General features: G+C 50.6%; 1 protein-coding gene across 5 annotated transcripts in view; it reads left to right on the forward strand.

Moving 5' to 3' along the window:
* CABLES1 (Cdk5 and Abl enzyme substrate 1) overlaps positions 1 to 12,618 on the forward strand; it is a 125,160-nt gene that overhangs the window by 41,497 nt on the left and 71,045 nt on the right. The window lies entirely within an intron of this gene.

Below are 12,618 nucleotides of genomic sequence, written 5' to 3' on the forward strand. Positions count from 1 at the left end.
CTACCTGGAGCTTTTTTTTTTTTTTTTGCATTGGGTCTCACTTTGTCACCCAGGCTGGAGAGCATTGGTGCAAATACAGCTCACTGCAGCCTCTACCTCATGCGATCAAGCGATCCTCCTGCGTGCGCCACCACACCAAGCTGATTTTCATAGTTTTTGTAGAAATGGGGTTTTGCCATGTTGCCCAGGCTGGTCTCAAACTCCTGAGCTCAAGCCATCTGCCCACCTCGGCTTCCCTGAGTGTCAGATTACAGGCATGAGCCTCCGCTCCTGGTCCCCTGGAGCTTTCAAGGTATACCCTTGTTCCTCCTGAGCCAACTCTAGCTGCGGATTTGTTCCTGCTCTGCTTAAGGATTTATTGAGCACCTCCTGTGTACCAGGTAATGTGCTAATCATTGAAGGGGTTTCAAAGAAAGAAAGACATAGTTATTTGTCCTCAGGGTACCTGCAGTCAGGTTGGAGATGAATAAATGTAAAATAAAAAGAATAAAGTCAACCAATCTGCAAGTATTTAGATACGAATACTTCCAAATGTAGTAAAGATACCAGATGTTGGAGGAATTCAGAAAAGGTCAGGGACAGCTTCACAGGGCAGGTGGAGGAAGGTAGGATTTGGGTAGAGGAAGGTAGGATTTGGGTGGAGGAAGGTAGGATTTGGGTGGATGACGAGAGGGTGAGGCAGATTCTGAATTTTCTTTTGAACTAAGATTTGGCCACATTTGGGCATTCCTTACGCCAGCGGTCCCCAACCTTTTTGGCACCAGGGACCAGTTTCCTGGAAGACAAATTTTTCCACAGACTGGGGGTTGGGAGGGTGGTTTCAGGATGAAACTGTTCCACCTCAGATCATTGGGCATTAAATTCTTATAAGGAGGGGCCGGGCACGGTGGCTCACGCCTCTAATCCCAGCACTTTGGGAGGCCGAGGCGGGTGGATCACGAGGTCAGGAGTTCAAGACCAGCCTGGCCAATATGGTGAAACCCCATCTCTACTAAAAATACAACAGTTAGCTGGGCATGATGGCGCGTGCTTGTAGTCCCAGCTACTTGGGAGGCTGAGGCAGAAGAATTACTTGAAACCTGGGAGGCAGAAGTTGCAGTGAACCAAGATTGTGCCACTGCACTCCAACCTGAGCGACAGAGCAAGACTCTGTCTCAAAAAAAAAAAAGTCTTACAAGGAGCATGCAACCTCGATCCCTCGGGCACGCAGTTCACAATAGGCTTGGCGCTTCTATGAGAATCTAACGCCCCGCTGATCTCACGGGAGGCAGCGCTCAGGCAGTAATGCTCGCTTGCCCGCCACTTGCCTCCTGCTGTGCGGCCCCCGTTCCTAACAGGCCATAGACCCCAGTACCGGTCTGTGACCTGGGGCTTGGGGACCCCTGCCTTACGCCATAAACCCTTTATTTGGAGGCCACCAATTTAGCTGTACCCCGTCCCCATTCAGCTTCCAGTGAAGGGAATAAACATGGGTAGCCAAGGAGAACCAGGCATTTTTTTCAGCGAGCTTCCAGAAAGGAATCTGAGGTAATTCAGATGGACAAGGAAGAGGCATCAGTCTTTGTTTCCATAAATCGCTATTGAGTGTGGGCCACGGTTAACCTGAAAAACTCCTAGAAAATAAAGATTCACAAAGCCCCATCAATCTGAATTTGCTATAGATAATTGCATGCAGTTTCTGAGCTGTCAAAATCCACTCCTGCTGAAGGCCCTTCAGGACAGAGGAAGGTCACACCGGACACCAAGGGAGAGACTCCGGGAAGCGTTTTGCTGGTGTCCTCCCTAGGAGGGCAGCCCCCTGAAAGGCCCGGTAAACACCAGCTTGATGCGAGGAGCCCCTCTGGAGCCCCTGCTGGTTCGGATGAAGTTAGCTCCATTCTCTCCTGACTGTGGAGGAAGGGATAGGAGTGCCCCTCCAGCAGGGTTCGGGTCTCCCCTGCCTTCTTCAGACCCCGCAGAGCTAGGCACAGAGGGTCCTCGTCTTGTGTTCGAAGGAAAAATAAATGCATGTCTGGCTTAGAAAGTCTTCAGCAGGTAAAGGCATTCTTCCAAAGCACCAGTGAGCCTCACAGTGACTGGGGAGGAAGCGAGAGGGCCCCAGCACGGGCCATTGTCAGGATCGGGGCGTTTAAGAGCAGGCCCTGTCAGACCAAGTCTTGGGAATGGGTTCTGCTCAGCCTCTGTCTAAGGAGGTAACTCTGGCCCACTGCACCACACCCTTGCTCCCCCATGTAAGCCCTGCAGGTTCCTGGTCCTCTACCTCTTGTGTTCCGGTGTGGGACTGAAAGGTGCTATGTGTGAGCACATGTGTACACACACACACACACACACACATTCATTGTGCTGTGATACCAGCCCCAGCCCCGCCGGTTTATGTGTGGTCAGCTTGTCCACTTGGCTGTTGTGGTCTCTGTCCGGTCCTCCTGGAGCCACGCCCGGCCCTCTGATTGTGAGCCTGTCTGGCTCCTGGCTCCTGCTAGGCTCTTCTCCTGGGGCTGGACTTTGCTGGAAGGAATTCTTCCTGTGCCTCACCCAGTCCCATGTTCGGTCCTGTCCTGTTGGGCTCTGGGAAAGTGCATGTAGGAAGCCCCTCAGACCCCCTGCCATGGCCTGCCTGCTCCCTCTGTTAGAGGTACTCTCTTCTCCTCTGCCAATTAAATGCTCCCTAGCTCCCCGTGTACTCCACACCTGGTTTGGCCTCCAGGTGTGGACACGCTCCACAGTGTCCTTAAACCCTGGGACGGGGTGCTGCATTCCCAGCCGCCCTCCTTGCCCGGCTCAGGGAAGCCCTTTGCAGAGAACACTTGGATTTGACTGCTTGGATCCTGACGCCCGTTCAGAACACAGGTAAGGGCCCCACACTCCTTGGACTTGTATTAGATGCATAGGGTGAAGCTGGCCCTTTTATTTCTAGTGGTTTTCCCTTTCCAATATTCCCTTCCCACCCACATCCTGTCCTGACTGGGCCGCCACTTGTCTTCCCCACCCGCTCCACGAGTATCCAGTGTGTTCTGTAGCAAGAGCAAAGCTGTGTATCTCATCAGCCGCACAAAATCTTTTTGGATCCTGAATTTTTATTTTTAGCCAGTACCCGGTACCTGCTTCTCCTGGTTCCACCCTTCTGTGTATTGCGTGGTGTGCCCCTACAGCGGCAGGGCAGGGCCCCTCCCTCTGGGAAGAGGCCAAGTATGAATTAGAATGCAGCACTGCCACTGAGCCAGCGACCTGGGGCTGACCACCTGGTGTCCTGATACGCTAAGGCCGTTCAGGGACACTGGGCAGGTACCTTCTTTTTTTTTTTTTTTTGTTGAGACAGAGTCTCGCTCTGTCGCCCAGGCTGGAGTGCAGTGGCCAGATCTCGGCTCACTGCAAGCTCCGCCTCCCGGGTTTACACCATTCTCCTGCCTCAGCCTCCCGAGTAGCTGGGACTACAGGCGCCTGTCACCATGCCCGGCTAGTTTTTTGTATTTTTTAGTAGAGACGGGGTTTCACCGGGTTAGCCAGGATGGTCTCGATCTCCTGACCTCGTGATCCGCCCGTCTCGGCCTCCCAAAGTGCTGGGATTACAGGCTTGAGCCACCGCGCCCGGCCTAGGCAGGTACCTTCATGGTGGCCACGTGTGCTGTGTCTGCTGCTGTGTTCTGACCTTCCCTCTACACCCTTTGTCAAAAGAGTTTGAATTTGTTTCCAGGGAAATCACTGGCTCTTCAGGTTGGGGACTGACATGAGGGAAAGTGTTTTTGAAGATTAGCGGCAGCGGTGGGCAGGGTAGACCAGGGGATCTTTGGGGATGAATTTCTGGCCAGCTATTAAATCCTGGCAGCAGGTCCTGTCTGCTCTAAGTAGCCTCACACACCAAGGTGTAACCTCACACCTTGATTTTCCAGAACTTGGCAAGTCTGATGAGAGCCCTTGAAACAAAAGTAAACTCCAAACGCCTTTTGTATTCTCTGTAAACATTTAGAGAGTCACTTTCTTGACCCACCTGTGAAAATGTAGAAACAGACTTTATTTGAACAAGCTCATTGGCAACTCTGGTGTATTGATTTTAATTTGATTTTTGCCTGATTAATCAGCTGGAGAGTTTAAAACATAGCCGGATTCAAAACCAGTTTCTTGGCCGGGCGCAATGGCTCACACCAGTAATCCCAACACTTTGGGAGGCCGAGGTGGGCAAATCGCCTGAGGCCAGGAGTTCGAGACCAGCCTGGCCAACATGGTGAAACCCTGTCTCTACTAAAAATACAAAATTATCTAGTTATGGTGGCAGGTCCTGTAATCCCAGCTACTCAGGAGGCTGAGGCAGGAGAATCGCATGAACCCTGGAGGCGGAGGTTGCAGTGAGCCGAGCACTCCACCCTGCACTCCACCCTCCACCCTACCCTCCACCCTCCACCCTGCACCCTGCACTCCGCCACTGCACTCCACCCTTGGAGACAGAGACTCCGTCTAAAAAAAAAAAAAGAAAAAACAGTTTCTTAGCATTTGGTCTAATTTTTAAAAATCTAACCATCCTTCCTTTTCTTAAAGATAATCCTATGTTTCTTCCTTGACAAGAAAGATCCCCGTGACCCCCCAGGGATTTTGAATTCCTTTGGTCTGTATTCTGGGTATGGATCTGGCTTTCAGCATGTTAGTTGAGGCTGGGGGAGGAAGTTTTTCTTCCCGGCCAGCTGTGTGCCCTGTGCTCAGAGGTATGGACGGCATCAAGCTGACTGGCCAAGACCAGATGCTCCTCCAGTCACCCCAACCTGGTGACCTGGCCCGGCCAGTGTGCCACTGTAGTGTCAGACTCTGTGGCTCTCTTCTTGGAGTTCCTCCATGGTCTAACAAGCAGCTGTTGCCAGGTGAGCAGTAAGGGCCATGCTTACTTTCATCAGCACTTTTGCTGCTGTACAAAGCTTTAGATCTGTGGACAACAAAACTAAGCATGTGTCTAATGAATGTGACCTCAGGCTGAAGCGAAGGCCATTTTGCTTTCAGGGTCTGTGTCTCTTCTGTTAAGAGGTAGCAGCTGACTTTGTTTTCTTCATCTGTGGACGCGTGTACTAGGGTGAAACAGTTTGTTTGTTAAGTGAGCGCAGTCTGATTGGACTTCTGCTAGAGGAGCATCTGGAATCTAGGCATTCAAGTTTGCCAACTCACGAACAATGTTATCATCACTTATTTGATGAATGTGAGGAGCAGGCTGATGGCGCTGAGGCAGTCAACAGCTTAAGACGCTGCTAGGGAAATGAAGGAAATAACAGCAGGGTGATGGAGGGGCATTTTCCTTTAAGAGAGCCTAGCATTTGAAAGCCAGCATTTCACAAATGACATACAGATGGTAGTACAATTCTTGGGTTTGTTTGTTTACTTATTTATTTTTAGAGACAGGGTCTCGCTCTGTCACCCAGGCTAGAGTGCAGTAATGCGATCATAGCTCATTGCAACCTCGACTACCTGGGTTCAAGCATGCCTCAGCCTCCTGAGTAGCTCAGACTACCAGTGCAGGCCACTAAGCCCAGCTGATTTTAATTCTTGGGTTTATGCATAGTTTTTCACTTCAGGGCTCCTTTAAGTAGTAGGCTTCCATAGTCAATCAGTTACAAACTGCAGATTTGTACCCTACTTTTTAGGACAGCTTTTCTGCATGAGCTGAGCACCATTTCCAGAGCAAAAGATTATGCCTGTGATGGGAGAATGGAGGCTTCCGCCAGAAAGTCAGAGATTCTGTAACATTTTGTAAAGGGAATTTCTAGTCGCCTCAAAGGCCAACCCTGCTTTCTAGGCGACTGTGCTCCAAGCCTTTTCTTGCTGGGTCCTGACTGGGCTCCTTGAGGCTTGGTGACTATGTCAGTAAAGGAGGCTAGGACATGTAGGTTCCCAGAGTCTGTAAGGTTGAAGTGGGACTTCATGCTGTCCAGCCCTAATTCCTTCCCCATAACCTCCTTGTCCTGGGCCATTGTGAAGCGGAGGAGGATTTCTGGACTCGGTGGACCAGACTGGGAATGCATGTATTAAAGAGAGAGGCCCTAGGCCGGCACGGTGTAATCCCAGCTCACGCCTGTAATCTCAGCACTTTGGGAGGCCTAGGCGGGTGGATCACCTGAGGTCAGGAGTTCAGGACCAGCCTGGCCAACATGGAGAAACCCCGTCTTTACTAAAAATACAAAAAAATTAGCTGGGTGTGGTGGTATGCACCTGTAGCCCCAGCTACTTGGGAGGCTGAGGCAGGAGAATTGCTTGAACCTGGGAGGTGGAGGTTGTGGTAAGCCAAGATCATGCCATTGCACTCCAGCCTTGGCAACAAGAGCAAAGCTCCATCTGGGAAAAAAAAAAAAAGAGGCCCACTAATAATTGTGTACAGAAAAACATTGAATTGGAAGGTCAGGGCTCTCTGGGAAACGTCCAGCAATACCCACCTACCTGGTGAGGGGAGTTTGTTCCTGCATCCAGCCAGCCATGATTGAGTACCTGCTGTTGGCCAAGTATGGTCCCTTCCTAGGGATACACAGGCTGTGACAGCATGGCCCCTCCCAAGCAGCTCGCTTCTAGGGTGTTTCCATTCTGTTTGGGAGAGGGAGGTTGGTCAGTGAGAGAAAGACGTTAAGTACCAAAGCAAATAATGACAAGCTTTCGGGTGTCTTGTGACTATGTTAATAAGTTGTTTCTATGCTTGGGGTTTTTTTAATCCTAGTAACTGTCTGGACAGATGTGAAGTAATCATGACCTCAGCTCCTCCATCACCTGTGTAATTGAGGTATCCAAGACAGCCCCACCTCTTTTACACCTGCGAAGAGGCCACTGGGCCATCCAGTGACCAGCATGCAGTCAGGAAGGGGGATACACCCATGGGGAACACGAGAGCCATTAAGGAAATTGCCTTTTTTGTGAGTACAGAAGTGGTTGGCCCAGGTGTTTACCCAGGTCGTTTTCTGCTCTCGGAGCCCATGTTTTGCTCCCAGAGAACACAGAACTGGTTCTTCACACCCATGTAACGTGTACATATCATCCACCTGTTTATACTTGAAAGCCTTTTGGTCTTTTGCTGGCCTCAGTGCTCTGGGCTAACCAGCTCTCTTTCCTCTTGCTTGTTGAACCTTAAAAGGTCCGCATTCAAGGATAAAGGAGACCACTTATTATGTGGAGGTTGGTTATGATCATTTCCATCCCCAAACCTAAGGTAAATAAGTGGAATGTCAGGAGAAGGTTCTCACTGCCTTTGGCCTGTGCAGAACACTGGAGCTATTTCCATGGGACTCAACTGTCCTCCTCACTAGAATCCCCCAGGAGTGTCTAAAACCCCGTTTATCTGGCCACACCCAGACCAGGAAATCAGAATCTCAAGGTGGGCTCAGGCTTCGGTGACTTTGTTGTTCCCTGGGGATTCTGATGTGCAGACCCATTGAGAGCATCGATCTACCCTACTTTCTCATTTCATACCGGAAGCAGACTGAGGCCAAGGGTGACCTTCCACGTCATGGGCTGGTCCTAACTCTCCAGCCAGAGCTTTCCCAGGGGTGCCCACTGCCTCACGTTGTCCTTCGGGCTGAGCTACTGCCCCAGGTGACTGTAAGAGGGATTGGCCTTGACCAGCTTGCCCCACCAGACCCCAAGATGACCCTGCTGCACCCTCACTGGTCGGCAGGGACAGCAGCGAGGCCCTCACCTGTCTCCCAGTGCTTTTTTCGGGGCACTCTGCTTACCAGGCTCAGCAGAGAGGAGCCCTCCTCCAACAGAGCTGAGGAGGGTACCCGGACCACACACAGCTCCACTTTGCCTCACTCTCCAGGGTCCCCAGAGTCGCTACAGACCAGGATGACGACAGAGCATTAGTGAGGAGGGCCTTCGGGATGGTCAGGCCTCTGGGCCTGTGTCCCCTCATCAGTTGGGATGGTTGGCCTCTGTTCCTGGCCTGGAAATAGGTACAATGACCCTTTTGTGCCTAAAAGGCACTTAGGAAATGCGGGCCCTCGGGCCTGCCTCTCCCCTTCCTTTGTCACTCCAGCCATGGGTTCTTCTGTGTACTTTTTTCCCCCCATCTTCTTCCTCAAGTGACTTTTCCTTAAGCTTTCAGTGAAGTGGACTTATTCTAACAGTACCCTTGTGACCAGCCCTGCGTCCCAGGAATATACAGTGATTTGCACCCACAAAGAAACCCTTATCCCTTCATGATGAGTGGATTAATTTGGTCCACGCAGGAATATGCAGATGTGCAATCGTGTTGTCGTGGATTATGATGACTTCCTTGCAGCATTCCAAGGATATTGTAAAACAGGCGTGGGTGCTTTCAGGAGGCTGCCTCATGCATGAGCGTTAAGCATGAACTCCAAAGTGTGGCCAGTGTGGAAGGATCTAACTTGTAACTGTCAGACAAGTCGGGGAGCCCTGAGTGTACATTCGGTCTGGAGACTCGACATGCACACTTCCATCCGATGATGTCAGTGCATCATACTTTTGCTTTGAGCCCTGCCAGCCTCTTACTGCATGTCTGCTTGGTCAGTAAGGTGGCCTGTTATTTTGGTCCCAGGCTAAGTATTCTTTGTCAGTCATTAAAATATGCAAAGACCTCTCCTTGTTAACTCTATAATGATAAGAAGTTTGCATAGTAATGGACTTAATTTATGAGGGAAATTACAGAGTGAAAAGTGGCTGTTTAAGATTGGCCACCTGCCCTGAGGCTTTTTGTTTATTGCAGGCTTTCTGGGGTTAGAAGGTGAGGGAGAAGACACTACCGACATACCTTGGGAGGATCCAGCAAGCTGTGGGGGTGGGGGCAGAGATGGGCGCTGCTGAATGACACTGCCGGTTCACAGGGGAACAGGTCCTCATCCTAGGCTGGAAGGGCAGGCATCCTTTGCTGTTTGGTGGTATTGTAGGATGGTTTCTTTACAGTGACTGGTGGTAGTTCCAAGTTCTCTGGTAGTTTCAAGAATATACTGGTTGGTTCCATTCACAAAGAAGGGAAGTACACCTGCTGAAGTTAAAGGAACTGGTGGGCATTTGGGCTGTGAATTTTTTCCCCTTTAAGGAGTCCTGATCAGAAGTGCCCATGCGTGCCCTTGCATGCCTACGCATGCGCGCGTGTGTGTGTAGGTCCGTCTGAGTTCAGACTGCTGTAATAAAGTACCAAAGACTGGATGGCTTATAAACAATAGAAATGTATTTTCTCGGCCGGGCATGATGGCTCTTGCCTTTAATCCCATTACTTTGGAAGGCCAAGGCAGGTGGATCTCTTGAGACCAGCCTGGCCAATGTGGCGAAACCCCATCTCTGCTAAAAATACAAAAATTAGCTGGGTTTGGTGGCGCACACCTGTAGTCCCAGCTACTCGGGGGGCTGAGGCACAAGAATTGCTTGAGCCTGGGAGGCCAAGGTTGCAGTGAGCCAAGATTGCGCCATTGCATTCTATCCTGGTGACAGAGCGATACTCTGTCTCAGAAATAAATAAATAAATAAAAAGTAAAGACATGTATTTTCTCACAGGTCTGAAGGCTAGAAGGTCACGATCTGGGTGCTAGCATGGTTGGGGTCAGATGAGGGCTCTTCCAGTTACAGATGACCAACTTCTAGTGTCCTCACATGGCAGAAAAGTAGCTAGAGAGGTCTCCGGGGTCCCCTTTACAAGGACACTAATCCCATTCATGAGGGCTCCACCCTTATGACAGATCACTTCCCACAGGCCCCACTGCCTCATACCATCGCAGTGGGGGTTATGATTTCAACACGTGAATTTTGAGGGGACACAGATGTTTAAGCTGTAATAATGTGTGTGTGTGAATTCACACCTGTTCAGTACCTGAGGGGAATTACCAAATGTGCTGGCTTTTAGAAAAACCCTTATAACTGTAAAGAAAGGTGTATTCTCATCTGGTTCTTTTCCAAATGAGCCCTTCTCGTTTCTGGTGCAGGAAGAGGTGGCTACGGCTTTGTGAAAGGGGAGTTACTGGGTCGTGTGCTTTTGTGGATGGGCCTGATTTTCTAGGGTGATACACTCTGGTCTGGATGTTGGAGGAGTCTGTGCTTCCCATCAGGGCCTTCTGTGCGCACTGTGGGACTCAGCCGGAGTGTTCTCCGCACCACAGCCCTGAAGGACGCAGGGGCTTCAGGGACTGTTAATGGGGCTTCTTGGTGGCCGTCCCATTGATCCTCACGTGACTCTGAGCCCCTGAGGACAGGAGGCAAGCCTGGTTCAGCTGTGTGTTCCCGAGAGGGCTCACGGTCACATTGTTGAGTGAGTAGGGGTCGATGTGTGGAGAGGGGAACCTGCCTGGCTGGGCTCTGGGCTCTGCCAGAGCCTGGGCGGCATCTGTGCTGCCCAAAGAGCCCACCCAGGGCCTCCCCGGGGCTCCTTAGGGTACCTGAAGGAGGGCAGCCTTCAGCCCTTCCCCTGCACGATCATCTCAGTTGCGTGGGTGCAGATTGAACAAAACATCAATTGTCTATTTACTGGTTACCTGAAAATGCTCTTCTACAAAGGAAGGCTCAAAGTGTGACAGAATGTGTTGAGATTCTCAGGATCCGAAGCCTATACATTGATTTCTGCCTGTGGAAGTTATCGCTAATGACAATTTAGATGTGCATACTTAATTTAGTAAATACTTCAGTGAGTGTTTTACTTTGGATTTAAAGGCTCAGAACATCATGCAGAGATAAACAGAGTAAATCTTTTAATCGCTGCCTCCTGTCTGTAGGGAGACCTGAGAGCAGTGCAAGGAGACCTGGGGGACACTAATTTTATAGGTGGCCAACACATCAGTGAGTGTGACTTGTGCTTCTCGGTGCACCCCATTGAGTACATGCGCAGAGTTAGTTGTGCTTTGAAGTGGGTGTAGGTGTGGAAGGAACACGTACGCATCTCGGGTGGGCTCAGGCACAAGGCATTTTGGGGTGACCCTGCCACTGGCTGGGCCTTGAGTGGGGGCCAAAGCTAGGACACTCAGCCTGCTCCTGGTCAGCTGAGCTGGGATGCAGGTCAGGGTGCAGCCTCAGTGAAGGAAACTGGAGTGTCAATCAAAAGCCCAGTAGCTCCCGTTCATCAAGAACTGCCGTGGGTCTGGGACTTTACATGTGTCCCTTTCTTAGTTAATTGCTGTTTCCCATTTCATAGATGAACAAACTGAGGCTCAAGGATTAAGGAACTTTCTTTTCTTTTCTTTTTTTTTTTCTGAGACGGAGTTTCATTCTTGTTATCCAGGCTGGAGTGCAGTGGCTCGATCTCGGCTCACTGCAACCTCTGCCTCCCAGGTTCAAGCGATTCTCCTGCCTCAGCCTCTCAAGTAGCTGGGATTATAAGCATGCACCGCCACACCTGGCTAATTTTGTATTTTCAGTAGAGATGGGTCACCATGTAGGCCAGGCTGGTCTCAAACTCCTGACCTCAGGTGATCCACCCGCCTCGGCCTCCCAGAGTGCTGGGATTACAGGCATGAGCCACCATGCCCGGCCGGATTAAGGAGCTTTCTTAGACCCCGAAGCCTTTGGACCCCAGGATTGCAATTCGAGTGTCTGACTCTAGCCCCTAGGTGTTCTATGTAGAATTACACCCCACTTTGGATGGGTAACATGGGGTTTCTGGTGCTGAGATCTGCAAAGGGCAGGTGTGTGTCTGCCCCAGTCCAGCCTGGGACTCAGCACCTGGAGAGAGGCTAGGCCCGCTGCTCACCTGCCTGCTTTCTTAGGATTAACTGGGATTTCAGAGGGCTGTGCCTCAACCCATAGCACAGACACTTCAGAGCTCCAGCTGCAGGTGCCGTCATAGGGGCCTAGGCGAGCTCTGTCCCCTGAGTTACAGTGCTCCGCGGGGAAGTCCTGTCACTCATGAATTGGCTACCTATAAAATCAGTTCCCCACCTCCTCAGCTTGCCTCTGCACTGCTCTCAGGTAAGACCAGTGCCTCCTCCACAGCTCTGGCTGACTCTTGGAAGTCTGGCAATATTATGGAAATGGAAATTCAGTGTTAGTTAATTGCAGAGTGAAACCACAGTTTCTGTAGAAAGTCCGGTATGTCATGAACACAGAGGGCGATGGGTGTGCTTGGTTCATACACATTGATGAGTGCGAAGCTGAGAGTGTTCTATGTTCTACTGTTTTACAGTTGGAGAAGAGACAAGGAGGCTGTATGACGAGTTTTGTTTCTTTGTTTGTTTGAGACGAAGTCTTGCTCTGTCGCCAGGCTGGAGTCCAGTGGTGCGATCTCGGCTCACTGCAACCTCCGCCTCCCGGGTTCCCGCCATTCTCCTGCCTCAGCCTCCCAAGTAGCTGGGACTACAGGCGCACACCACCACGCCCGGCTAATTTTTGTATTTTTAGTAAAGACAGGGTTTCACCATGTTGGCCAGGATGGTCCTGAATTCCTGACCTCAGGTGATCAGCCTGCCTCGGCCTCCCAACGTGCTGGGATTACAGGCTTGAGCCACCGTGCCCGGCCACAAGTATTTTTCTTTTTTTTAAAGGATTTGAGTATCAAAAAATTAAGGAAGGTGGAAAATTGATGAAGCTATTGAATAGTTTGCTACAAAAATGACCTTTCGGATTGTCTTATAAAAGCCAGACAAGCCAAAGGTATCAGAGTAGTTGGTCAGAAAAAGTACACACAAAATTCAAAACAACAAAACAACAAAACCCCACGAAGTC

The sequence above is a fragment of the Theropithecus gelada genome, chromosome 18, assembly GCF_003255815.1.
Source record: "Theropithecus gelada isolate Dixy chromosome 18, Tgel_1.0, whole genome shotgun sequence".
NCBI lineage: Eukaryota > Metazoa > Chordata > Mammalia > Primates > Cercopithecidae > Theropithecus > Theropithecus gelada.